The sequence below is a fragment of the Callorhinus ursinus genome, unplaced genomic scaffold, assembly GCF_003265705.2.
Source record: "Callorhinus ursinus isolate GAN/ISIS: 27379988/994484 unplaced genomic scaffold, GSC_fseal_2.0 scaffold3, whole genome shotgun sequence".
Lineage (NCBI taxonomy): Eukaryota > Metazoa > Chordata > Mammalia > Carnivora > Otariidae > Callorhinus > Callorhinus ursinus.
In genome coordinates, this window is record NW_027397065.1 from 31,429,799 (window position 1) to 31,454,011 (window position 24,213).

At 47.3% G+C, this 24,213-nt stretch overlaps 1 long non-coding RNA gene across 1 annotated transcript; it reads left to right on the forward strand.

Moving 5' to 3' along the window:
- Positions 1–447: 447 nt before the first annotated feature.
- LOC141371904 (uncharacterized) lies at positions 448–22,956 on the forward strand. Its single transcript, XR_012377230.1, has 4 exons — positions 448–917; positions 12,395–12,556; positions 14,808–17,186; positions 22,789–22,956. It is a non-coding gene; the product is annotated as an uncharacterized lncRNA (long non-coding RNA).
- Positions 22,957–24,213: the final 1,257 nt, after the last annotated feature.

A 24,213-nucleotide genomic window follows, 5' to 3' on the forward strand; every position in this document is an offset into this window, starting at 1 on the left:
AAGACCCCGAATCTCACTATGAAAGCAAGCAAAAGGGAGAGAACATTGAGTGAAAATCTACTCTCTGTCAAGGGCGTTTGTCAGGTTGTTTTATTTATTTTTTTTAAAGATTTTATTTACTTATTTGACAGAGAGAGAGAACAGGCAGGGGGAGCGGCAGGCAGAGGGAGAGGGAGAAGCAGGCTCCGCCCCGAGCAGGGAGCCCGATGCGGGGCTCGATCCCAGGACCCTGGGATCATGACCTGAGCCGAAGGCAGACGCTTAACTGACGGAGCCACCCAGGTGCCCCTGTCAGGCTATTTTTAATGTTTTTTTTTTTTTTAAGATTTTATTTATTTATTTGACAGAGAGGTAGAGAGCACAAGTAGGCAGAGTGGCAGGCAGAAGGAGAGGGAGAAGCAGGTTCTCTGCTGAGCAGGGAGCCGGACATGGGGCTCGATCCCAGGACCCTGGGATCATGACCTGAGCTGAAGGCAGCCGCTTAACCGACTGAGCCACTCAGGCGCCCATGTCAGGCTATTTTTAAATTAATTTTTTTAAGTATACAAATAGTGTAGGGATACATTTTCCATGTAAAAACAAAAACCTGACAGATAAGGTGAAGCCCCCCTTTGATCTCTAGCTCCAGTCCTGGTTTTCTTCTGCCTCTCTTTCAATTTCGTGTGAACCCTTCCAATGTTTTTCTCTGCATTTTTCATACATATATGTGTTCTTTCTCTTTTTCCTTTAAGATTAATGGTATCATATGTATTATTCTGCCATTTAACCTTTGGATCAGTGATATATCCGAGAGATTTTCTTTTCAGGTGAATACAGACCTACACAAGATCTCATGGTGTTCCACTGGGTGCTCGCATTAGCCCCACTACAGATGATCACATAGTGGCTCAGAGAACAGAAGTGACTCACCCCAGCTGGTGAGTAGTGGAGCAGGATTCAGATGTGGACTTGGTTTTCCAAATTTGGACTCTACCTGCCCTTTACCTAATCTGCCTGTGGTTTATACCCTAAGTTTCCTTTGGCTTATGACATCATCAGAAGGGTCATTTAAAGGAAATTGATCATAATGCATGGGACAAATTGGACACCTCTCTTTCCTGTTAAAATGCCTCCATGGTTGCCCAGTACCCAGGGGCTGGGTCTAAGTCCCCCAACCTGGTAATAAAAGATCTTCGACACAGGGCTCCTTATAAATTCTCCAGCCTCTTCTGGTCAATGCTCCATGCAGAATGTGTTCTCTAGCACCTCCAAACAGTTAACTCAATTCTGGCACTATCTACCTAGAGATAGCATCAGATCTCACAGGTTAAGGACTCAGCCCTATAAGACTGCCCCCCTGCAGATGCCATTCTCAAGTCTGGGTTGTCGTTTGTGCTTCTGAGTGGCTATAAGTGAGAGGTTCCTGAGACCCCCTCCTCGGGTTGAATTAATTTGCTAGATTGGTTCCCAGAACTCAGACATTTCTTTATGTTTAGCAGTTTATTATAAAGAATATTATAAAGGTACTGACGAACAGGCAGATGAAGTACATAGGGTGAGGAGCTGCCACTGTCCCAGCACCTCCATGTGTTTCCCAGCATGGAAGCTCTCCAAACCCCGTGCTTTGGGGTTTTTATGGAGGTTTCATTACACAGGTATGACTGATCAAACCATTGCTATTGGTGACTGAACTCAATCTCCAGGTCCTCTCCCCTTCCTGAAGGTGGTGGAAGGGGCTAAATTACAACCCTCCAATCAATCTTGTGTTTGGTTCCCCTGGCACCAGCCCCACCCATCTTTAGGGGCTTTCCAAAAGTCACCTCGGTAACATACACTCAGGTGTTGTTCAAAGCGGCTCACTGTGAATAACGAAAGACAACTTTATCATGTTTATCATTTAGGAAATCTTAAGAGTTTTATTTTTTTATTTTTTTTAAAGATTTATTTATTTATTTTAGGAGAGAGAGAGAGAGAGAGAGAGAGAGCATGCGCGTGAGTGGGGGAAGGGGCAGGAGCAGAGGGAGGGAAAGAATCTTAAGCAGGCTCCACACTGAGCACGGAATTGATCCCATGACCCTGAGATCATGACCTGAGCTGAAATCAAGAATCAGACGCTTACCCAGCTGAGCCACCCAGGCGCCCCACAATCCTAAGGGTTTTAGAAGCTCTACATCAGAAACAGGATGAAGACCAAATATTTATTTCTTATATCACAATCGCACTCCAGAAAAAAACCCAACTACTGGCGGTTCCCCTCATGCCATGTGGTTATTTCTCCTCCACATCCATGCCTGTATAGTCTTCCCTGCATGGCAGACCAAGCTCCTCATCCTAACCCTTCTTTGCCTAGTTTACTCATCCTTTACGCATCCCTACGTATCCTTTGCAACTTGATAGAGGGCCGTCTCCTGGTCGCCCTTCCAGTCACCCCCAGGCTAGGTTAAATGTCCCACCCCTGTGCTGTGGCCCACAATGTCTTCTACTTATGGAGGTCAAAGCATTTTCCATCCCATTCTAAAAGATTTATTTATTTATTTGTCAGAGAGAGAGAGAGAGAGAGAGAGAGAGAGAGAGTACAAGCAGGGGGAGCGGCAGGCAGAGGGAAAAGCAGGCTCCCCACTGAGCAAGGAGCCCGATGCGGGACTCCATCCCAGGACCCTGGGATCATGACCTGAGTTGAAGGCAGATGCTTAACCAACTGAGCCACACAGTCATCCCATTTCCAACCCATTCTAACTGCCATTATATCTGCTTCCCACTCTTGAGGGTGAGCTCCTTGAAGTGAGGGTCTCTGTCTCATTCATCTGTATCTCCAGGCTCCACACAAGTCCTGCACTCAAGGTGGGGGCTGCCTACATGTTTGTGAAGTACAGGTATGCCTCAAAACTGTGAACAATGGAGTCTGTTGTCTTGTGTTGAGCTTTCAGTGATGATATGAGAGAGAGGAGGTACATAATGATAGTACAGAAAGAAAAACTCAAGATCTCTTGAATTAAATTTACCCAAATGGCAGTCATGCTATCCAGATATATGGTGACTGTTGAATCATATTTTCTTTCAAACCATCTTCTAGCTCAACTATTTCTCTTAGCTCTGTGATGTTCCTCTTTTTCTTCTTTTTCATCTGGTCTTTAAGGCTGCTGAAAGGGGATGTGTGCCAAAGTTTTCATCTGAAACCGACACTGACAAGGACTGGTTGAGCCTTGTGGCTTCATCTCCTTGGTTATGTCGCTTGTTTCAAAAGGGCATTAAAACCCTCTGCCCACTCTTGAGACCAGCAGGGATTTCCTGAGAAGAGGGACTGGGGAGTTTGCCTTTGGAGGAACCATTCCCCTCCTCGAGATTGCAGTGAAAACTCATTATCTCTTAATTAGCATTTTGCCTCTTGCCTCAACATTTTAATGTCATCTTCTGTTCCTACTAGAATTAAGGGAAGCCCAAAGCTTTCACCCATTTCCCCTCACTTCCTTTTTCTCTGAACAAATCTGAGGGAAAAATCTCTCTTCATTTCTTTTTTTCTAAATATAATTTAATGCTTGTTTCCCTATAGAAGTGTGAAAGAATATTTAAAAAAATACAGGAAAATAGAAAGTAAAAGGGCCCTACTTCTGCGACACCATCACATGTAGAGTTCTTCCACTCCTTTTTCTATGTGTAGGTTTTTTAAAATTATGCAATACTGTATATACACACCAAAAGACTATATAATACAGATGCATTACTTAAAAGAATTATAGAGTAAATATCCATGTATCATCACCCCGCTTAGCAAATCATCAGATATCTTAGAAATCCCCATGTGCCCCTCCCTCACAACCCACCCAGGGGTTTATTTATTTACCCATTCTCTTGCTGATGGACATGTGGATGGTTTCCAGGACTTTTTTTCATCTTGAAAACATTTTTTAATTAAACACAATGATTAAGGATCTATTTTTATTGTGATAAATAGATATAAACATAAAATTTACCATTTTTAAGTGTCCAGTTCAGTGGCATTAAGTACCTTCACCTTGTGTAACCGTCACTCTCATCCAGCTCCAGAACTTTTTTCCTCTTTCCAGGCTGAAACACTGTGCCAGTTAAACAATACCTTCCATTCTCTCCCCACCCCAACCCTTGACAACCACCATTCTAATTTCTGCTGCTATAAATTTGGCTACTTTGGGTACCTCATTTAAGTGGAAAGTCTTTGTCTTTTTGTGAATGGCTTATTTCACTTACCATTATGTCCTCAAGTTTCATTCATATTGAAGCATGTGTTGGAATTTCCTTCCTTTTTAAAGAGAAGTAATATTCCATAGTATGTATGTACCACCTTTTGTTTATCCATTCACGTGTTGGTGGATTCTTGGGTTGTTTCAACCTTTTGGCTCTAATGCTGCTATGAACCTGGGTGTACAAATATCTGTTCAAGACCCTACTTTCAATTCTTTCAGGTATGTATCTACAAGTGGAATTGTTGGATCATATGGTTATTCTATTTTTCATTTTTGAGGAACTGCCATATTGTTTTCCACAGCAGCTACACCATTTTACATTCTTACCGGCAGTGCTCAAGGGTTCCAATTTCTCCATGTGCTCATCAACACTTAATATTTTTTGGTTTTGGGTTTTTTTTTTTCTTGGTGTTTTAATAATAGCCATCCTAATGTGTATGTGAAGTGGTTTCACTTTTTTTTTAAACAAAACAGTTGTGGCTATTCTAGTATATATACCCTGGTGCACATGTGTAAGAGTTTTTCCACTGATATAATTAAGAATGGAATTTCTGGGTCATAAGATATGTGTGTGTTATTTTTCAGTGTGGCATCCCAATGTACATTGTTGTTCTGTGAAAGGGAGGTATAGGCAAAATGACCTCCAAAGGAGCTGTAAGACTCAAGAAAAAAGCCGACAAGTCCAGCTTGATGAGAAGTGGTTTATTAAGGGGACTTACAGACAGAAGCATGCCTTGGGCATGTCTTGGGCAGCCACAGGACGAGTAGATCTCTGTGACCCCACCTGTGTCAGACCTGCTTTTACAGAGCCAATCAAGGATGTTATACCCCAGGGGTGTATTTAAGGGTGTGGTTAGACAAAAAGAAAGAGTGTGGGGGTGGGGGGACTGTGCTCAAGAAAGCTTCAGGTCATAGAGTCGTCATCATGGCAGATTTGTCCAAGATGGCGTCAGTATGGTTTACATACCTGTTGTCATCAAGAGTAAGTGATCCTTTTAGCTGCTCAGTATCCTAACACTATTGTCACAGCTACAGTTTTCACTGGTTTGGTGGGTGTGAAACGACAATGTGGTTTTATTTTGCATCTTTATGAGTAATAAGAGGATTAAGCATCTTGTCATAGGTTTCTTGGTCATATTTATTTCCTCTTATGTAGAATATCTGTTTAAGTCTTTTGCTCATTTTCCTATTATATTGTCTCAGTTTTATGAATGTGTAGGACTTTATTTTGGATATTAATCATTTATTGATTATACATTACAGATATCTTCTTCAAATGTATCATTTGTCATTTCATCTCTTTCGCTGTCTTTTGATGAACGGAAATTATTTTAATCTAGTTGGATGTACTGATTTTTTCTTTGTGGTTTCACTTTCTGTATTTTGCTCAAGAAGTCTGTCTCTCCCTGAGATCATAAAGATATTCTTTATCTTAGTCTAAGAGCTTTTATCTCCCACCTTTATTGAGATATAATTGATAATGTTGGATAAGTTTAAGGTGTATGATGTGATGATTTGACACACATACATATTGTGAAATGATTATCACAATAAGGTTACTTAATGCATCCATTACCTAACATAGTTACCATTTGTGTATGTGTATGTGGGGGGCGAGGACATTCAAGATCTACTCTGTTAGCAGATTTCAAGTGTACAATGCAGTACTGTAAATATAGTCACCATGCTGCACGTTAGATCTTCGGAACGAATTTATCCCATAACTGAAGTTTGTACCTTTTTAAAGAAGATTTATTTATTTATTTGAGAGAGAAAGAGCATGCAAGCATGCGAGTGAGGGAGTAGAGGGAGAAGGAAAAAGAATCTTCAGCAGACTCCCCACTGAGCATAGAGCCCAATGCGGGGCTCAATTTCATGACCCTGAGATCATGATCTGAGCCAAAACCAAAAGTCAGACACCTTACAAATTGAGCCACCCAGGTGCCCCTGAAGTTTGTAGCTTTTGATCAATATCTCCTCATTTCCTCCACTCCCAGCCGTTGGTAACCACAATCTACACTTTGTTTCTATGAGTTCAGTTTTCTTAGATTCCACATACAAATGAGATCACACAGTATTCTTTCTCTGACTTACTTCACTTAGCATAATCCCTTCAAGTCCATCCATGTTGTCACAAGTGGCAGGATTCCCTTCTTTTTTCTATAATTCTTGTAAGTTTTAAGGTTTTTCTTTCATATTTAAGCCCTTGACCCACCTGGAATTGATTTTTCGTGTGCTAAGGGGTATTGTTTTCCCCATTTGGAGAGCCAATTTTCCCAGTCTTATTTATGGAATAACTAGTTCCTTACCTCATTGTTCTTCAGGGCATTCTCCATCAGAAATCAGGTTTTCTAATACGTCTGGATCCTTCTATTAGGACCTTTTATTCTAAATGTATTTGTCAATCCCTGTACCGATTTCATACTGTTGAAAATGTGTTTGCTTTATCATATATTTTGATATATGGTATGCTAATTCCCTGCCCAGAATTCTGCTTTGGGAGTGTCTTAACCTTTCTTGGCCCTTTGCCCTTCCATATAAACTGAAGATTCAGCTTGCCAGGTTATCAGAAAAACTGAGTTGGGCTTTTGATTAAAATAGTGTTAGGACACTTTAAGGAGAATTGCCCTCCTATCCATGAACACAGTATGCATCTTCATGTATTTAGGTTTTCTTCAATGTCATTTAATAAAATGTTGTAATTTTCCTAAAAAGGTCCTGACAACTTATGTTAGGTACCTTAAATTTGTGGTTGCTTTTGTAAATAGTATCTTGAGTCCATGTACTTTTAAGACACACTTGTCGTTACGCTATATATAAGGTGCTTTTTCTACTTATGTCATATTACATCACCTTTTCATAGGCTTACTGAATATCAGTAGGGAGGAGTAACTATGTTGCTATTACTGGACATCTCAGACTTCTGGTTTTCATTTTGCTCACGTCTCATAAGATATTTAGTCTTCTGTTAGAACTTGGAGTTTGGGGTCTGACCACCTTTAATCACGAACCTTGTTCTCCCTCACCCTAGCCCATATCCTTCACCTCGGTGCACCTGTGTTCTTCATCTCTAAAATGGAAATGATGATGATACCTCCTTTATGGGCTGATTGTGATGATTGAATGAGATAATAGAGTGCATTGCCTAGCATGGAGCCTGGCGCATAGTAAGAGCTCAGTGAAAGTTAACTATCATTATTTCTTGACACAAACTTTCTACTTCACTTCTGATTTGCTGGGTATTGCTATTTCTAGCTGAAATCAGGGTTTGAAAAATTGGACAACAAAAATCAAGATTTCTGTTTTCCATTTCACCAACTCTTTCTCTCGCATTATTCCTCCTCCTGCCACTCTGCTCCCCATCCCCCACCCCTATCCCCTGGTTAAATCCAGATGATCTGTGTTGGACGGTGTTGTCACCTAGACTCTCTAGGTGACAACAGAGTGGCAAATGAGGACACCTTCTCCTTTACTCCAGGCCAGCTCTTGAATCTGTCCCCACTTTCCCAGTCACTGCCCGAGTACAGGTCTCATGGCCATTGCCTGGTCTCCCCACTTCTTGCCTCTCCCCATCTTGCCACCTGAGCAAGACTTCCCACATCTCAACTCCACCATCTGGTAGTGCCACCCCTGTTTAGAGCCTTCCATGGCTCCCCACCACCCTCAGCATGAAGCCCACACTCACTAGTCTATTTTTCAAGGCCCTGCATGATCTGGCCTCCACCTAAATTGCCATCACTCACCAAATTCCTGTTCAGTGTCTTACACATGTTGGTGATCTGTGATACAAAACTGGGTAAGAATCATTCTTTCGTTTTTTTTTTTTAACATTGTATTTATTCATTTGAGAGAGAGAGAGAGATTACAAGAGAGCACAAGCCAGGGGGAGGAGCAGAGGGAGAGGGAGAAGCAGGCTCCCCGCTGAGCAGGGAGCCTGACATGGGGCTCGATCCCAGGACCCCGAGGTCATGACCTAAGCTGAAGGCAAATGCTTAGCCTACTGAGCCACCCAGGTGCCCCTCATTCTTCCATTTTATAAATGAGGACACTGATGCTCATATTGGTGCAATGACTCCTCAGAGACTCACAATTAGAAGTACAGACACGGGACTTTAATCCCAGTCTCTGGCTCCCCAGCCGGCTTTATGTCCACTTACCTTGGCTCTCTGATCAAGAAATGAAATCTTAGCTTAAGCCAGTTTAACATGTAAATGACCCTGGGAACACACCAATTTGAGCTCATTCACACTGCTTCTGCAGAGGTGACTAAGAGGCTCTGAAATGGGCCAGGGAGAGAGTAAATGTCAAAATAGTAGCTTGAGGTAAAAGAGAAAGTGTGCCCGCTGGCCCTTTTCATCTCAGGCTGAGCTCCAGGTTGGGGGTGAGCTAAGCACGGGGCAGGGAGTAGTGATGTGGCTAATGGGAGGGACAGCGCAGGGAGGGTGGATGAGGTAAAGGCTGAGGATGACGTAAGAGGTGATAAAGGAAGTGATTATGACCAGGAAATAAGTGTGTTGAAACCACCCTAGGAGGATCATCAAAATATTCCTGGCATCGATTGACATTTAAAAAATAGTAACTATATTTAAAAATCTTTGTGCCACTCATTTGCCTGGCCACTCAATCATTCCAATAACCCTGCAAATGGTTATGACTATTCCCATTTAACAGAGAAGGAAATTGAAGCTGAGAGAGCTAAGTGAGTTTGCTCAAGGCCCTCAGCTAAGAAGTGACAAAATCCAAAATGTGCTATAGCTCTGCCTGGTGCCCCAGCCTTCCCTCCTCACAGTGCCCTCCACCCATGTGCCATTCTGCGGTCATCTTGTTCCTCCAAATGTGGCTGAGTAATTTGGGGGCCATGTAAAGATCATAAATGTTCTGCTAGATGTAAAATGTTCCAACAATAAGGAAGAATTGAAGAGAAAGACACTGGTAATCCTGCTGTTGGGTGGATGTAATATTAACACGTCCTCACATTTTTGGGGCACCCAGGACCTGTGCATTTCCTGTTTAATATTCCCTAGTCCATTCCCAGAGCCTGCATAGGCCTCTTTCCAGGCGCTACCTAACAAGGGTAGACCAAAGATCTGCTTTTGGCTGTGAGGGAGTTGGCAGAGCAAATGTGGACTGGGCTGTCCCCAGATGGCTGCCCAGAGGCTGGATCCAGGACAGGAAGGGAAGGAGAGGGTAGGCAGTGGTCACGGGCCTCCTTTTGCTCTCTTTCTCTGCGCCCCTGCAATGTTAGAGACAGGCCTCATGGGGATATCATTATTTATTTATTTATTTTTATTTTATTTTATGTTTTTAAAGACTTACTTATTTATTTGTGTGAGAGAGAGAGCGAGAGTGGGAGGAGGGGCAGAGGGAGAGAGAGCTTCAAGCAGACTCCTCGGGTGCATGGGGCCCGACATGGGGCTGGATCTCACGACCCTGAGATCACGACCTGAGCCGAAACCGAGAGTCGGATGCTCAACTGCCTGAGCCACCCAGGCGTCCCTCATTATTTTTTTTTATAAATATAAAATTAATGTACGTGCAAAGAAGAAATTAATTGTTCTAAAGGGTATAAATTGGTATGCCAAACCCTTGGGGTCCCTCCAGCAGTAACCACTGGAAGGAGTTTCTCGTGAGTACAGGCGAGACCCAGGACACTGAATGGCAGCAGTGCCCCAGCTGCTTGTGTTGACACATGCTCAGTTCCCTTAGCTTTGGTCTTGCCAAGTGGGAAATGGTAGGAAGAGAAAGGAGAGAAAGCCTGGGTGCTTGGAGAGCAGGGAGGAGCGTTCACAGTTGTGGCTGGCGGTGGAGAGCCGGGAAGAGGTGGAGAGGGGCTTTGGGGAAGGGAACAGGGCTACTTAAGTGGAGTTTTCAGAAGCCTCCAGAGCTTCTGGATGACTTCTGGCCTTCCAGACCCAGGTGCTGTTCCGTCACTGTGTTAGGTGACATGACCTCTGGACTCCCCAGCCCCTTGGGCTATCTTCTGTCTGGTCCCTCTCTATCCCCACTTACCACAGAGGCCTGCTTCTTCCTCTGCCTCCCTGGGGGCTCCTGACCCAAGTACCTGGCACATGGCAGGGCTCACATGTGGGTGGCAGAGGAATAGAGTGAGTGGCAGAGAACGATTACCTCGGGGCGGGCGGGGGGGCGGGGAGCAGGCACCTACAGCACGATTTGGTCGAAGGCAGCTCTTTTCCTGATGCAATCATGAAAGAAATTCTCTATTCGTGAAGGAATGGAGAAACAGATGAGCAATTAAATGCCTGAGTCCAGAGTAATGATGATTAAGGAATGTTGGGAAAGGACATTATTACAAGGCTCTGAAAGCATTTGAAAGCTCTCAGAGTTCAGGAGAGTGGTTTGGGCGGGCAGGACCCGACTGTTATCAGAGGATGCCAGGCCCCTCATTCCTACCTTGTTAGGTCACTGTAAGCCAAGAGCAAGGCCAGGTGTCATCATTTGCACCCCACCGTAGCTCACGCCCCTTTGAGAGGCAACGACAGACAGAGCTGGGGAAGGGGAGTCCTTGCAGGTGGGTTCCTAAAGAAGGAGAATGTGATTTGTTAAATGGGATAACAATTATGAGACATAAAATTTGTCTCATGAATCCACTAAGGAGATTAAATGAAGTACTGTTGGCGCAGTGCATGGTACAGGGCTCAGCACCTAGTAAAGCCTCAATAAATGGAGTAGGGCGTTGTTAGTGTGTATTTTTCTTTCAGAATGTTTCTTCTAGAACTCCCTGAAGCAGGAATGCTGTGTCTGGCCCCATGGTGCCCCCAGAGTTTGAAACAGCACATGGCACACAGTTGGCACTCAATATACAATTGTTGAGGGAATGAGCAAACCGATTACGTAACTGTCTTGTGGTAACAGACTCAAGAAGACAGCTCCCAGGCCTGAGCACTTGGTTCCCACTGCGCTGTGCCGCAATCTGCCCATTTCCCCGCCAGCCCTGCGCGGCCCTGACAGGCAGTGATCACACAGAGCAGATGACTTGCAGAGTACTTCTCCAAATGCTCCCTGGGGCCGGCGGAATCCCCAGGGCCTGGCTCATCAGGACAGGCAGATGACTTGGGCCCCAGTGTGGCCCACCTTCCCGTCAGCCTGGCCCTGGTCATTAGGCCTGCCAATTCTTGAGGTTCTGCTTGGGGAACGGAACAGAATGTGCTGTCCCAGGGAGGAAGGAGCCTGCACAGGCCCCCTGAAGCAGGAATTGAACCTTCGCCTGTCCCACACGACAGCCTCTTTCTGAAGCTCACTTCTCTCCCTCCTCTGCCCCTGAGCCTGCCTTGGTCCAGGGAGGCAATTGGGTTCTTTGCAGTGAGTCTTAGCAATATCGACTACTAACCGCCAGGGAACAAGTTCATGAACTATCTGACAGTAATAGTGACCAACTTTTATTGAGCACTTACTCTGTGCCAGGTCCTGTGCTCAATGAAAAGACTTTCTTTCACTTCCTCTAAAGACACACCCAACTCTTCCCCAAACACTCTGTTTTTGTGACGTGGCTGGGCCTTCACATAGGCTATTCCTCAGTTTAAAAAGCTCTTTCTGGGGGTGCCTGGGTGGCTCAGTCGTTAAACGTCTGCCTTTGGCTCAGGTCATGATCCCGGGGTCCTGGGATCGAGCCCCTCATCGGGTTCCCTGCTCAGCGGGAAGCCTGTTTCTCCCTCTCCCACTCCCCCTGCTTGTGTTCCTGCTCTCGCTATCTCTCTCTCTCTCTGTCAAATAAATAAATAAAATATTTTAAAAAAATAAAATGCTCTTTCTGGCTTTATCCATCTGGTGAATACTCACCCTTCAGCGCCCAGCTCCTCTGTCACCTCCTCTTGGAAGTCTTCCTAAGTTTGCCCAAGACAATAACATTACAGCTTCCAGTGGGCCCCCACAACCATCATTTGGGTCTATGTGTCTGTTTCCCCTTGAGCTGTGGCCCCTCCAAAGCCCCAGGCTGTACCATTTTCACCTACTTACCCTGCTGTCCACCTCCATGCCTGGCACATGGCAGGGGCACGTAAATGTCAATGTTTCCTTTCTCAATCCCATGGTACTTCATTTCCATCTCTTGTATGCGCCTCATTTCTTTGCCTTCATGTAATATTTTTGTCTTTATTCCAAGAACAATGCTAGTTACATTATAGGTATTTATAAATGTAAATTGAACGACACAAATGAATCAATGATCTTACCTGCAGGGTACCAGATAGGTGGCATCGAATTATTTGCCCATAGACGCCATGGGTACCTCCAGCAAGACATCATCAGAACCGGTAGGGAAGGATGAAGTCAGAAGAAGGAAGAGAATGAGAGAAGATGATGGAACTAACATTTTCTGAGCACTTATGTGTGCCAGGTGTGTGTTTCACTAACTCCCCACAACAATCCAGTGAAGTGAATACTATGATTTTTTTAATAGACAAATAAATAAAAAACAATAAAGGCACAGAGAGGTAAAGTGATTTGCCTAAGATCACACAGTGAGCAAGTGGCAGAGCTGGGATCTGAGCCCAATCTTCCCAGTTCCAACAGTTGGACGGAGAAGGCTTGGGTGTCCCTGCAGAATGAGAGCTTGGGGAAAGTGAGGAGGGGTACAGGACCGTGGGGGAGAAGAAATGGGATGTCTGCCCCATGGATCAGAGCCAAATCCCTGGGCATGCACCGTTCCTGCCTTCCAGATGTCGCATGTCCTGTTTCCTTGGGACAGATGTTTGCTGGCCTACAGACCCACCCCAGACTCTTCCAATACATTTAACCACTTTTAAGCTCCACTTTTAAGTAGCGTCTTTCTTTTTTCTAATATCAGTCTCGTCCCGGACACTTCCCTCTCAGTCCTGGACCAGGGTTCGGGTAACCGTGACCCCACAAGATTGTGCAACACCCACCAAAGCCTCCAGAAACCCACAACTTCTCAATAATGCTGAACTGGGTGAGATTTCCCAGTAACCACCTCCTCTCCCTGACTAACGCTTTCTTAGCTTGGCAATGCAATAACCTATTTTTAAGGAGCCCAGTCATTTGGTTTAGATTCTTTATTTGTTTTATTTTAATGACCTTCTGAATCATTCATTTTTCTACTTCTGAACAGATTCACTTTTGCCACTTCCTTGTATAGAAATCCAAACCTTCCTTTAAAACTCAGCTCATCAGCTCCCTTCTCCTGAAAATTCTCATCCATACCATCCCCTCTTCAGGAAGAAGTATTCCCCTCCCCACTTTCTATACCATTCATCTGGTATTTATGATATTGTCACCATCATTATCCTAACGATAAAAATGCTAAGCCAGCCCCTTGAGTTGCTTCTCATAATTCTCAGGATGACCCTAGGCAGAGAGTAATTATGATTTCCATTTTACATATAGTGAGACTGAGCCTCAAGGAGCTTAAGCCTCTTGTTCAAGGTCACATGAAGTAAGTGAAGAAGCTGAGATTCTATATCAGCCCAGCTGAACCTCAGAGTGAGTGTATTGAGAGGTAGCTCTTTTGGGGGGATTCCTGACTCTTGCTGTGACAATGGTTTTGATGCCTGTTACTCCCCACCCCCAAAACTCTAAGCTCCGTAAAGTGTTTGTACCCTATTGCACTGTACGTAACAAATATCTGCAAAAAATAGCCGATGACTTCCTGTCCCTTCTATAGTGTTAGCTGCTTGAAGCTTTACACAATTCTGCATTCTTACAACACCAAGTGCTTAGCAACAAAACAATCAAGGTACATTGGATGAAGGAAGTAAGACATGGGCATGGGCTTGGAAGATTCCAGTGGACATATTTTCTAGCTGAAAATCTTTGAAAAGAAATTAAAAAGAAATTCTCTCTGTAGCTCAGGACCAGTGCTGCTAGACAAGACCTCCATATCCACCCTTTTTTGGGGGTTTGAACTCACATCTTACAGACTAAGGGTTCTTAAGTTCACTCAACACGCCTTTAATCAATACCTACTATAGGCCAGGCCTATACTCACAGGCTAGTGCTAGAGCTGACTGCGTGAGCAATTCACCAGGCAGAACTCCTTTGGGTGCCCACCCTCCCTCCACTCCTGGGAGACAAGCTCACTACTGCTCTGGGACCAGGCAAGCGTGGGGCCTTGGGAATGGGGGGAGGGAGGGGCTATAGTCCTGGCTGGTCAAAGAGGACCAGGCAGGAAAGATCTCAACAGGCCAGCAGCCTCCAAGAAGTGACTTCGAGCAGCAGAGTAGCAGAGTGGAGTCCTGGAGGAGGCTGGCTCATCCCTCAAGGAGTGAACTCGGAGACAAGCCTTTGGACTGTGAAGTGACAATGCAAGAACTGGATGAGTGGAAAAGATCTGGGAAGGATAATAAAAATGAGGAGTCAGTTGAGGGGGGCACATAGAGGCAAAGAGAGTTAAAAGTCCCCTTGTCATTTATTGAAGTGCTTTTTACCTCAAATCCTGTTTTGTCCATTATCAGTATTATTAGTTTTGCTTTCTTTTTGTCTTTTCCTGATAATCCTGTACCTAGCTCTTCACTTACAACTTCTCAGGGACACTGTCTCAGGTAGGTCTTCTGTCACCAGCCTCTCACTGGCTTTTGGTGTGGGGGTTTGGGACCCAAACTGCAAACTTTGTCTTTTTTTAATTTTTTTTAATAGGTTCCATGCCCAGCGTGCAGCCCAATGTGGGGCTTGAACTCACAACCTTGAGATCAAACCTGAGCTGAGATCAAGAGTCAGATGCTTAACTGACTGAACTACCCAGGCAACCCTGCAAGCTTTGTGTTTGGATAAGAGCATCCTACCTGGGAAGGAGTAGAGCCCGGTTGTTAAAATGGGCCTCTGATGCCAGGCTGCCTGGGCTGGAGGATCTGCTGACGGCCTGACAATCTTTAATAGGGCATTCAATGCACACCTAGCTCTTCCTCTCCTGTTCCCAACTCAACAATAAGACAGAGCAGAGCATCCCCCCCGACAAATGGGGAAACTGAGGCCCAGAGATATGAAGTGAGTTGCTCAAGGCCATGTGGCAGGAACATTTAATTGGCGTGTCAAGGGACCCACACATTTGAGTGGGCCAACTGACCACCTTTAATCCAAGAGCTTCTTGACTCTTAGATTTGGCTGAAAGGAGCCCTGACCCACTTCTAATGGTCCAGGATAAGACTCAGACGTGCTGATGGCAAAGCAACAATAACAGTAATAACAATACTACCAGCAAACATTTATCCAGAATCTACTACGTGTCTAGTATCATGCCGTGTGGTTTATATGTCTCTTTGTCTTCACTTTTCTCAACATGATGATTAAATGCATGGACTCCGAAGCCAGACAGCCTCGGTATGAATCTCAGCTCAGCTCCCTACTGGCTGTGTGACAATTAGGCAAGTTACTTTACATCTCTGGGCCTCAGTTTCTTCATCTCTAAAATGGGGCTGGTACCTTATAATAGATCCCTGGCACTTAGTAAATAGGATATAAATATTACCGTTTCATTTTTTTAACTGAAATATAGTTGACACACAATATTACTTTAGTTTCAGGTATACAAGATTATTGTTCCATTTTAAGAAATCTAGTAACAGCTTCCTCTTTTCTTGGCTTGTGGATGATGTGTATAGAAAAAAGAAAACTGATAGGATGAACTAGTTCATTTTTCAGAGCTGCAAGCAAATGGGAAGAGATTTTTTCAATGAAGAAGACATCAGAGCGGATAGCCATGGTCTCCATTTACAAATGGGGAAACAGAGGCTCAGAGAGGGTAAGCTAGTTGCTTGAAATCACACATCTAACAAATAGCAGATGAGGATTTGAACTCAGACCTGTCTGACGTCACAACTCATGTCCTTAACCCCGACGCCATATGGCTAGTCCTGCTGATCATGGAAAGATCTGGTGCGTGGCCGTGCATTGAAAATGGAAATATGAGTCACCAGCTGTCCCCAGGGATGGCTGGGGAGTGAGAGGAGCTCAGCTATGGGGCAGAATGTTCCGCCAGATGCTGAGGAGCAGCTGCCAACAGTGCTCAGTCTCTTTCATGCCGAGGAAAGGGAGGAGGAGGAGGGCATGGAGGAACAGGGCTCGCGAGCCAGCGGAGCGCAGCCTGGAGCTTGGTGGGTGACGTCAGGCTCACACATCTGGCCTCCGGAATGCTGAGTCCCCAGAAGAACGCCAAGCTTCTGCTTCTCCTCGCAGCAAGCTTTTCCTCTGAAATAACTCAGGCAGCTTTGCTGAGAAAAGTCTCAGGCGTTCTAGACTCTCCTGAACCGATCCAGGTGGTGACGTGTAAAACGGGCATGTTCACCTGCTGCTGAAGACTAAGTCTCTGTAGGCACAGGGTTAAGGGAAGCAAGGCTGCAGAGTCAGACAACTCTGAGAAGGATTCCTGGCTGGGTGATCCTGGCCTGTGCCTCAGTTTCCTCTTCCTCGCATGAGGATCGTAGCCCTTCTTTGCAGGGTCTGGAGAAGGAATAGCATGCCGAATGCCCGGCACCTGGTAGACATCCAATCCATGCTCCCGACCACCTGCCTGAGTCAATGAACTAACGAGCGAACTTGTTGAATGGCACCCCACACAGCACCAGCATGCAGCAGGTGGTCACCGCCTTGCTGACCCATGTGGTTGGAGGCGTTGTGCCTGGCCTTCCTTTTCTGGTTCCAGCTTCCACTTTGCTCCAGGAAGAAGGAAGTCCCATCTGGCCTCTTCCAAGCACCAGGCTGAAGGTGAAGAGTTAGGAGGAGCTCAGCCTTTTTGTCCTTGCTGGTGCCCCCATCTGACTCATTTTCAGTACTCGTGCTGGTTCAACCTGGGAAAGTTTGGGACTGGCCAGTGTGACTTGCTGAGATTGGTGATTCATTTTAGTCTCAAAGGGAACAAAAGCCCAGGTCTTCCCAAAGCCCCCTCTGCTTGGGCTGGCCTTATCTCTCAGTCAGGGAATGAGTCAGCCCATCCTCAGGACTGCTCCTGTTTTCACTCTGCCTAGGCCTTCAGAGATCACACAGCAGCTCCCTCTTTTCTCTGCTCCTGGGGGGAAAAAAGTGAGTATATAAAGGGAGGATTGAAAAGACGAACTAAGCCACCATTCATTCCATGGTGGCCACTGAAAGGGAAGCGACTTCTCAGGGAAGGACCATTTGAAGCCACGGCACAGCCCTCATCACTGTCGTTCTCTGCCTGGCTGGAGGCCAGGCCTGCCACCTGCACCTCCAAATTCCCTCTCTGCAGGTGGGAAAACAACCTATCCTCTACGATCTGCTGGCATTTAAAAAGATGTCCTCGATGATAGAATTTGCTTGGGGCACTGGTCACTGGTTCCCTGCTTAGATCAAGCATATGACCTCAATTTCCTGCCAAATGAGGATTGTCATAAGGAGCGGGGAAAGCCGTCATGGCCGCAAAGATGACAATGAGTGTGCCCCACAACTGAGTGCCCTGTGGGGTGAGTCCCCCCCGAGCTTGAGTGAGGGCCAGACAGTGGGTGGGGTGCGAGCTTCTGTGATTCAGGGCTCTGCTTATCTGGAAGTCCAATCTCCTGCCAGAGGCCGGAACCTCAGATATCTGCAGCTCAGCTGTAGGCCCAGACAGAGTAACTGAGCAGAAACTGAGTAGGGCCTGAGCGTCACAGAGCCCAAGTGCTTTACTTTGATGTTTCTGAGATGATCAGGATAAAAGGAGGTTGAAGCAGGATATCCTCGGAGGCCATCATCTCAGACAGTGAGACGGGGGGTGAGTCGCTTCCCCTTTCTGGGCTGCAGGTTTTTTTCGTTTTTTTAATCAGTAAAATGGAGATGATAATTCTTGCCGCACAAAGCCGTATGGACTTGGGCCTGACCTAGTGATTGCAAGCCTGGCTCTTGGGTTCACACCCCAGCAGAATGAGCCCATCTCATTATGCAGGACCTACCTCGGGCATCCTTATGGTGGTGAGGATGCAGAGGGTTGCCGTGAGGACTAAATGCAATCACAGGGGAAGCGTTTATGGCGGGTGGATCAGAGCATTCAATAACTGTCAGCTGCTATTATATCAATGTCTGAGTTTAGTTTCTGGCATATAGCAGGTGTTCAATCAATGCTAGCTATTGTGGGGATGATGATGCTGTTAACAGAGAACACAGAAATAGAATCATGGAGCATTAGCCATCACAGGGACAGTGGACCAAGGTGATGATCTGATTTTAGATCACCCCCTTATTTTTACTACAAGGGACATGGAGGCCCACAGGGGAGAGATGCCCAGGCTGAGGTCACCTCGAGCTCATTCTTCTCTGCCTAGGGCTCTTCTTACCCTGCCCTACTTCACCCAGGAGACTGGGGCCATTTAGAGGGAGGGCACTCGTGGGCCTCAGTTTCTCCTTAGGAATTGCTGTGTGACTGTCCAGGGCGGCAATGAAGGGGCCTCAGGCTGGTTGGAGCCTTCCAGAAAGAACTGGAGGATGTTCCTGGTAGGGGCAGAGAAATGCCGATGCCTTTCAGAAAGCGCTATCCCTGTGTGTCAAGGTGATGGCCCTGCTTTTGGAAGCACCCAGCTCCTAGGGAAGGCGCATGTGTGTGTGTGTCAGTGTGTGGCTCAGAGACAGCTATTCTAGACAATCCCAATGGCCACCGTTTGGTGAGCGCTGACTGTGGTCAGGCCCTGTGCCTAGTGTGTGTGTCTCATAGATCTTCATGGCAACTCTGAGGGGTGAGCACTCTACTGCCCCTGAGGCACAGAAAGGCTAAGGAAGTGTTTCAAGGCGCCCCCAGCTAGTCCATGGTGGAGGTGGGGCTTGAACATAGGTCGTGTGGCCCAGAACTTGCGACCCTCCCCACCACCCAGCTGCCCCAGTGGGCCATGCCTTACACCCGTGTCACCCTTCTCACTGCCCCCCGTGGTTTTTACCTCTGTGATCTCGCAGTCAACCTGTGCGAAGCCCTGTGAGGCTCAAAGCGTCGTAGGCTGGGCCCAGCACGGAGTAAGGTCTCACTGGCTCAGCAGGTATTTCTGAGCCCTACCACACGCTGGGGCCTGAGCCAGAGGCTGGAATGAGTGGGAGTAAGATGCTGGCCATTATGTGGCATGTGGCCTGGATTGGGCAGAAATCAACCCGTCCACGGTCAATGCCCTTCTGGGCACTAGAGGTGGGCATGGTGGCTTCCGTGGGAATGCTCAGCCAGGCAAGGGACGTGGGTGGTTGGGGTCAAGAGTCAGGGATTCTGGTCTCTGCTCTGTGCTTGATAATTAGCAGTCACCTTGGCCAGCCCTTACCTCTCATTGGCCTCTGTTGTACCCATTGGAACAATGAGGCAAGGTTGAGTGGAGTAGTCTTGAAAGGCCCATTCAGGTGGCCGAGACAGTGGGGCTATCACCTGCCTGAGACCCTCAACTTGACTGGTGTCAGTCTTGGACTCTGGTCTGAGGCTCAGTCTGGCACCGCCTGGCTCTCAGGCTGCATCTCCGATCCTTGGTCAGCCCCATCGCATGCTGGATTGTGGGGTGATATCAAATGTCCCTCCCCATAAGTCTTTCCTTGGAGCTGACCATCTTATGCCTCCATCCTCATCTGGGAAAGGTCTCCTTTTATCTGTGTCCTCAAGCAGATCAGTAGCATCAAAATACATAAGAAGACAGTGTGTTGTGCTTTTCAAAGTCCCTTTGCAGACATTTTCTCATTTCAAATTAATAAAATGTAAAATTTTGAATTAATAATCCAAAACAATCATAAAGTTACCATTTCTGGAGTTGCAGGTGAAGGGGTTTCGTGCACACCTCTCATCCTCACAGGGACCCTTTCAGGGGGTTACTGTAATTAGGATCACATTTTGCATGGAGAAGGCTGAGGTTGTGACAGGCAGATGCAATTCCGTAAGGTCTCAGAGCTCAGAAGTGACAGGGCTGGCAATGTGGCTCATTCCAGAGCCCAGGTTATGTCCTCTCCCACATCTACAGTACTGGTTCTCCTTTCCTCCAGACACCCACTCTGTGCCAGGCACCCACGAGGTGCTGGGGCGCAGAGCAAAGGGGCCAGGCCAGCTCCCTGGGTGGGTCACAGTCGACGAGAAGTCCGTGAGGAAATACCATTACTCAGCAGAGGCAAAATGGAAGGTCTCTCTGCCTTGGCTCGGCTCCCCCCACTTACCCCCTCTGTGACCTTGGGCGACTACCATCTCTCTCTATTGCCTCTGTTCTGCGGCTGTAAAATAATGAATGTCTGCCTCATCGGGTTGTTGTGAAGACTTCATGAGGAAACACGCATCCAGCTGTTATGGCAGCGCCTGGCCCAGAGAATGTGCTCGGTATTGACAAAGTCTGTCATTACTCTATCTGCAAGCATGCTCTGTGAAGCTGAAGAAATCGAGGCACTGAGGGACCAAGTCTCTAAGACCACAGAGTAATAGGGAAGCTAAAATGCGGCCCTTGAGGATCCCAGGTACGTGCTCTCTCCTCTTCCCAGCCCCATGGCACCTGTATGCCTGTGAGCCTTCCCCACTGGGTTCTGAGGCAGCTCCCCAGGTACCAAAGCCCTGACTCTGGGTAGGTAAGGAAGCCAGGAGACAAGGGGTTAAGCAGGTTGCTGTACTGCAGCAGAAATTTCAGGAAGTGCAGAGCTGAGAGGACTTCTAAGAAAGAGGGAGGCTTGAGGGCCAGAGGTCAGCCTGGCTCCTGGCCCAGAGGCTGGCTCTCAAGAGGGCCCCAGCCTCCACACCAGCTTGGCTCAGCCCACCAATGCGGTCTCTGAGGCCGGCTGTGATCCACCTCCATCCAGATCCTTCTCCAGGCTTGCCTCCGGCCCTTCCCAGATGAGTGCCTGAGGCCCAGACCTGGGGTGAGGTGGCCAGGGCTGGGAAGAAAGCCCACTGCCCTATTCAGGTCCTCTGAGAGCACTGTGGGCCTTGTGCTTCGAGGTCAGGGGTCTTGAGTTCTGGCTCTGCCCCTTTAGCGGGGATGCCGGTCATGTGCCCCAATGGCTCTGAGCCCCAGTTTTCTTGTCTGTAAGTGGGGGATGTAATAGTACTGTCACCCTGGGGGCAGGTGAAGTCAGTCTCTCTAAGAACCTGGTGTGGAGCAGGTGGCTCAGTAATGTCAGTTCCTGCTCCTGTAGGTGGGGAAATAGGTGCTGGCACCTTGGCATTCTAAGGGCCGGGTGTGGGGATTTCTCAGTGTTCCTGTGCTTTAAGTTTCTTGGGGTCACAGACATTACCGGGGCCCCTGCTGTGTGTCTAGTAGGGAGGCCACTAGGCAGAGTCCCTTGGACAGCATGGGTAGGGGGCTGGCCACAGCCCAGCCATAACGTGTTGTGGAGTCCTGAAATTCAGGGGCCTGCACACCCAGGCATCCCAAACCGGGCCTCAGTGCCCCGAGCAGCGGCAGGAGGATCCTGATAGGGTGCTCGCAGAGCACCGTGTGGCAGTCACATTAGGTAACATGACCGTTAGTGGCCTCTCCGAACCCTGCTGTGTGGAGTTTTCTCTGATACACCCAGAGGCAGTGCTGGGTGGTTGTGTCAGAGTGAGGTCACCAAGATGACGCGACCCCAGGACCATGGCCCAGTGGAGCTTCAAGGCTGGACTCCTGAGGGGCAGCTGGCTTGGGAACTCAGAACCCCAGCTACTCCCGGGACCAAGGCCCGCTCCTGTTGCTACTCTAGTAATGCTCTGCTTCTCAGCTCTCCCGGCATACCTCGGGGTCCCTGCTGCTGGCCTGGCAGGGGCCTCGGGACTTTTGAAGGGATTTTGGAGGGCTGAGCCAGGCAGTTCAGTCCCTACCAGCTTTGGTTCACTGACTCAGTCCCCCCTTGACCTTTCCTTCCCACTGGCTATTTATGGCTATTTCCTGTCCCTTGAATAGGTAAAGAAAAGGGAAGCGAGAGAAGCTCAACGTGGGGCTTCTTTAACCACTGATAAATCATTTTCTTTATTATTAACTTAAAAAATGATATGGGCTTGGAGTGAAGATGGCTATGCCAGAGAAGCACATACACTGAAAAGTGTGAAAAAAGCACATACACTCCATCCATCTTCCACAAGGACCCGTGTGCGTGGCTGGGGGCCTCCCAGGTCTTCCTGTGTGGTTGATTACAGGCCCCCACACATACATAGCCTTTAAAAAAAAAAAAAAGCAGGGAAGCTACTCTATATACTTCAATTATTCAGTGACCATATATTGAGCACCTACTATGTGCCAACCACTGTGCAGATTCCTCAGCTTGCTTTTTCTGTCAACAACATGCTGGAAGTTAAAGCTAATCCTTCAGATCAGTATTTTTACTTTTTGAACATAAGAACCCTTGGGATGATTTTAAACGTCCCCATGCCCAGGCCCCCACGTGAGGCTGGTTACATCAGAAGTTCTGGGGAGGGGACCCAGGTGTCAGGATTTTGAGGATCCCAGGCATTTCCAGTGTGGACCAGGACTGGTTCCACTGTGCTGGGCTGGTCCTAGCAGCTGGAGTAGGAGCTGGGCCTGCCATACGGTATGCGTCACGGGAGCTAATGTTGACAGCGGTCTCTGCTTGTAACTCCAACGGTGCTGCTTTCTGTCTGGGAAAATGAACAAGAAAAAGAAAAAGAAAAAGAATGAGAATATTTTTTTTTTTACGTCAGAGAGGTATCTCTTTATATTTTTGTCATAATGTCATATTGTCTTTCTTTCTCCTTGGGCAGGTGGCTTTGTCAGGGCCAAGCCTTGGGTGGGCTGGAGGTTCTCCTGCCTGTTAGTCAAAGAAAGCTGCCGGTGATCTGTCCTGTGAAGAGCCTCACCAGGGTCCTGGGATCGAGTCCCGCATCGGGCTCCCTCTGCCTGCCGTTCCCCCTGCTTGTGCTCTCTTTCTATCTCAGATAAATAAATAAAATCTTAAAAAAAGAAAAAAAAAAGAGCCTCCCCAGCTTCTCCTTGAGCAAGTGAATCCAGTGTCACCGGTTGTGTTCATTTCTGCAGAAACAGTTCTAGAAGCACGCACGCTGTGGAGATCGGTGTTTTGACAATTAGGTAGCTTACCAGTGGTGTGGGTGTATGTGTTTGTGGCCCAGAAACGTGTCTCTTGTTCACCTTGTGTCCCGGCTGGTGTGGCCCGTGGCTTGTGTCAATAAACAGCTGCCAAATAGAAGAAGCCGAACAGGCCGCACCGTCTGTGAGAGCTCGCGGCCTCCAGGCCCTGGGCTGAGGGTTCACTGGCTCTGCCTTATTCTATCCCTTTAGTGAGCCCTGGAGGGGGTGTCGCTACTCCTCTGCCGTCCCTGGGTGAGGAATGGAGGTTCAGAGGCCAAGGCAGTTGAGGCAGCGTGTGGCCCAGTCACCCTGTACTCCGCCCGTCCTTCACGGCCCGGCACCCCTGCACTCTAGGAGCTGGCCACCGGCCCAGGCTTCCCCCGCAGGGCAGGCACTGGCTTCGCCCGACCCCCCATGGGCCGCCATGATGGGCATCTGTAACCCCGAGAGCATGTGCTTCCCCTCTCTGGGCCTGCAGTGTTGGGGGACAAAATAGTGATCCTGACACTAGCTATTGGGTTTGGTGCTTGCTATGTGACTGTGCTGAAATTTTACACTGTCAGCTCATCCTCTCACTCCTAAGTGAAGTGAGTCCTATTAGTACCCTGTTGACACACGTCCTCCCTGTCATTGCTCTGCCCACAGGCTCCACGCTGCTGCCCTAGTCAGAGGCAGAGCCCTGGGGCTCTGAGCGCCCACCAGCCCTACAGGCCCAGCCCGCACCTGCTCTACCGCACTGGCTCCTTCCCTCCTTCTCTCCATCTCTTTCCTTCGTCCCTCCCTCCCTTCCTCCCATATGCCAGATTTGTATTATCCAGACACATCAGATTCCCAAACCAACATTTCCATTTACTTATATTTCTCTTTTTATTTTTCTATTCTCTGCCAACCTTTTAAAAGAAAGTACATTGTTTGCCCGCTTCATTCACCTCGAAGTGGGCTTTTCCTCCTTTTGCCCAGCATTTTCTTATTTATAGGATAAAGCTGCATTATTTTAAACACATTGTACTTTTGCCATGCTATCTCTTTTTTATTATTCTCACACTCATGTAGGCCTCAAACATAGGCCTTACTCACGAGATCCAATTTTCTTTCTATTC